Source organism: Bufo bufo, chromosome 1 (assembly GCF_905171765.1).
Source record: "Bufo bufo chromosome 1, aBufBuf1.1, whole genome shotgun sequence".
Lineage (NCBI taxonomy): Eukaryota > Metazoa > Chordata > Amphibia > Anura > Bufonidae > Bufo > Bufo bufo.
This window is the reverse complement of record NC_053389.1, coordinates 725,563,886-725,568,635: the sequence shown is the minus strand read 5'-3', so window position 1 is coordinate 725,568,635 and position 4,750 is coordinate 725,563,886.

The window sequence follows — 4,750 nt, the reverse complement described above, 5'->3', positions numbered from 1 at the left end:
AATGACCCCATTTTAGAAACTACACTTTTTTCTTGCAACACAGCAAGGGTTAACAGCAAAATAAACCTCAATATATATTACTCTGATTCTGCAGTTTACAGAAATATATATATGTGGCGGTAAACTTCTCTATGGGCAGGTGGCATTGGTGAGAAGGAAAGGAGCGCCATATGGATTTTGGAGGCAGATTTTGCTAGAATGTTTTTTAGGCACCATTTTGTAATTGAAGAGACCCCAAAGTACCCCTACAGTTGAAACCCTCAAAAAGTGACCCTTAAATAATATATTTAGGTGGGTACTGACAACTTTGACCGCCAAAGCGTTTTACGGAATTTGAAAGCACTTGGTTGTGATAATGAAAAGTTTAATTTCTTCCAATAAAATGTTGCTTTAGCCCCAAATTTTTCATTTTCACCGGGGTAGCAGAAGAAAAAGCACCCCATAATGTGTTAGCCATTTTCTCCTGAATACAGCAACACCCCATATGTAGTGGTAAACTGCTGTGGGGGCTCATGGCAGGACTCAGAAGGGGTTTTGAACTAAAGAACACTGTATGCAAGGCAAGCATCTAAACCACTGAGCTGTAGCTTCAGACAGCAAGTTGCAGGATTTTCTTCCTATAACTCATTCTCACTTTGACCCTGACCTATGAAGACAATAAGTCAAACTCAGATGTCAGAGTCAAATATCAAAGTCATGTGTCAATGATAAGATGTCAGGTGTCAGGGTCAGGTGTCACACTGGCATTATTCTGATACTTGATAATGATATCTGACCATGTCCTAAAATGAATACTGTATGTGCGAAGTCTGGTCACAGCACAGCGTGCAGCACTGGCAGAAGAAGACCAGAGAGTGTTGAGTGCAGTTAAAGCACTGTGACCAGTTCTTAGACCCCCTCTCCTGCTGTCCGGAGCAGGAGAGGTAAGTTAATGGGAGTCTAGGAATAAGGATATAATGGGGGTCTAATCTGTGGTCTGTGGGGGGATGATGTGAGGTCTGATAAGCAAAGGGGGTCTGATTTGAGGTCTGATGAGGAATAGGGTTGGATCTGAGTTTTGATGGGAGTCTGAGCTGAGGTCTAATTAGTAATGGGGGTCTGATATGAGGTCTGATGAGCAATGGGGATCTGAAATGGGGATCCAATCTGAGGTCTGATGAGGGATGGGGTCTGATAAAGATTGGGGGTTGAGATTTGGGGGTCTGCTGAAGATTGAGGGTCTGATCTGAGGTCTGCTGAAATATATGGCACGGGAAATACTGTAATAAGGAAATTAAAGTGGGAAAAAATATTTTCTTATCTTTGTTGCTGCTTATTGCAAATTATATTTTGCATAATGATGTTACAAAAAGAAAGAAAACAGAAATGCTGGAATCCCATATAGAAACAAAACAAACGCTATTGTATTCAATGGAGTCAACCCATCACCGTTTGTCTCAGTTATGTGCCAGCTCCGGCACTTGCATTATTTTTGTTGCACTACTCCTATAATGGATGATTTGAATGATTTGAACAAGCTCTATCAGAAAAAAAAACTTGATTCAAACAACAAGCCATTTTTGTGTTACACATTCACTTTTAAACAACTGGCATCTCAGAAGGTAGCAATCAGCGAGCTGAGAACACAAAACACCGAAACTCAAACATTATGAAGCTTAAAACATACGAGACCCGTAAGACATGCCCATGAAATGATAGTCACAGCAGAGGGAAAATTAGTATGGTTACACATGAAAGCATTGCTCAGAGATACTTAGGAAACCAAAATAAGCCTCAGGGAAGCAATCCCACTGCATATCATTATCAAGAAGGGGGAGGAAAGGTCATTCTTCAATAATATCCACCAGGCACAGCAAAAAAATGAATATGTACAGTAATGGTAATGCCACGTGCACTAAGGTTTAATCAATCCAGAACTGCCACAGTATAAATCCTGAATACAGAATTCAGTGCAATAGAATTAATTTTAGATATAGGATAATCTTTACTGCCCTTAGCTGCTCTATAAGGATACTTTCACACTAGCGTTATTCTTTCCCGATATTGAGTTCTGTCCAAGGGGCTCAATACCGGGAAAAAACTGATCAGTTTAATCCTAATACATTCTGAATGGAGAGCATTCCGTTTAGGATGCATCAGTTCAGTCCCTCTTACGGTAATTGGCCGTAGAAAATACCGCAGCATGCTGCGGTATATTCTCCGTCCAAAGTTCCGGAACACTTGCATTAATTTCCATTGAAATGTATTAGTGCCGGATCTGGCATTAAAATTGCCGCATTAACGGATCTGGTCTTCTGGTCTGCACATGCGCTGACCTTTAAAAATGTGAAAATAATAAATACCGGATCCGTTTTTTCTGGATGACTCCAGAGAGACGGATCCGGTATTTCAATGCATTTGTCAGACTGATCCGCATCCGAATCCGTCTACAAATGATATCCGTTTGCATACGGATCCTCACAACGCAAGTGTAAAAGTACCCTTAGATAGAATTTTTCATCATAACTGGTACCTGACGACTGAAAGCACAGAATAACAGAGGTGGCAAGCTATAGCACAGATTTTTATTTTAGAAAGCATAAAATTAACACATAAACCAATATTAGTCACATCAGTGTATATAATATAGCGATCATAAACATCAATTGTATCCCCCCCCCCCCCCCCATTGGCTGTCGTCCCCTCCGTTCAATCAAGTGTAACATACTATCAATATTAAATGTATTAAATATAGCTACGTAGCTCTGCGTGCAACTCTCCGTTTCCTTTCAATATCCTCATATATTTTAATTTGTTGAAGGTATAGACCCCACTCCCTTGACGTTACTAAACCTTAAAGGGAATCTGTCACCTGTGACCTCCCTATACAACTGTTTGCATAGACACATAGCTGTGGTTGTTGATCTGAGGCTCTGTTCCTGAGTTATGATAGTTTTGGCGAATTATGCATTTGGTGCAATGAGGGTGCCACTGTTGCTCTTATTGGAATAGGAGAATGTTTTCTTTTCCGGTTATTTTGTCCAGAAAATTAGGCTCTTTGCAACATAAGATTGCTTGAAATGTTATATTTAGTCTTTTTTTACATTTCGTGCCAGACTTCAGCAAAAATGATAAAACTAAATAGCCAAAGGGCAAGCTATACCCATTGGCGTGCACACTTGGGTGTGTAGTAATACAAATAATTGGGGTCATTTATGAAACTGGCGTAAAGTAGAACTGGCTTAGTTTCCAATAGTAACCAATCAGATTTCACCTTTAATTTTCCAAAGGAACTGTCAAAAATCAAAGGTGGAATCCGATTCTACTTTACACCAGTATGATAAATGACCCCAAATGTGGTTTAAGGAGGTTTATTGTTCGGCTGTTATGCTTTGGTCAACAAAGTAATATCAAGTCATATCCCATTTTTGAAAATATAATATCCTTTTTAAATTTAATATACAAAAATGGATTTTAAATTATATTCAGATTTGATATCCATGTGATTGGAACAAACACAAAAATAAATCTAGTGGCATACTGTAGAGCTAAAAACTCTATTTTAAAAAATTTGACATGCAAAATTAAAGAATACTGCATTTGCGTTGGTCATTAAGGCACAGGGAGAAGGGGTTGTTCACCTTCAGTGGTCTTTCTGCCAGACCGCCTCCACATTGCTAGACTAGTGGTTAAAAGCATACATACGTGCTCCCCACCTCTGGGTTCCAGTTCCTTCAGTTCTCTGCCACCGCTGTCTCGCTTTGGTCTCTGTGTGTCAACATCTGGTTTGACGCAGGTCATGTGGCTACTGCGACCAAGGGCTAGCCATAGCGGTAACATGTCCCCCCCATGTGTCACGACATTGGGTCACTTGAAGCATGGGGGAAACATCACCATTTTCAATCATGAAATGGGGGCTTTAAAATTTCTCTTCCTTGGTCATGCAAGAAAACTAAACAGCCACTGAAGTATGCATAAACATCTTTACCCTTCAACTATTCATAGACCCTGTCAGCAGTGTTGAGGAATCAAAACTACTAACAGACTCACTTTAACAAAGGCATATGTATCCAACAGGCAGCCAATGTATGGTTGTATATAACTATATAGCACATGAGTCTACATATTGTTTTCATGGCACTATATATGTTGCTAATTATATAATTTTTGCTGTACTACTTGTGCACTTCTTCACCCAGTGGGGCAACCCAACCATGACTTTCCTAACTTTATTAACTTGTTTCTTTCAAAATTCAATTAAAAAAAATATAAAAAAAATAATTAAAGGAGTTTTCCAACTTGCTAGGATATTCTATCACTTGTTAAATGGTGGACTATAGGGACCACTCCAATCCTTGACTTCTTTAAAAAAAAATTTTACTGAAGATATCCACCGTGTCAGGATTTTTTTTTACTTTAATAGATTTGTTGTTTACCGTCCACAGGATAAAACCACACGTGCTAATTTGTAGGGTTGGTCATCCTGATTAAAATGATACCTGTGCTATGAAAATGAGTTGTGGCGTTCCCAAGAAAAAATACATTTTTCTTTATGCAAATGAGGGCTTCAGTGCACGAGGGGCGTGGCCAGCACTGGAAAGCTGAGAAGCAGAAGCGCCCCTAAGTGCACTGAAGCCCTCCAGCAGGTGCTCTTTCAGGAGTAACAAGGGCTAAAGTTGGAGCGGTCTTATAAAAAAAATTACAACAATTAAATCAATCCTAAGGTTTGTGACATGCAAGCATTTTTATATTAGCTGCTGCAATCTATGGA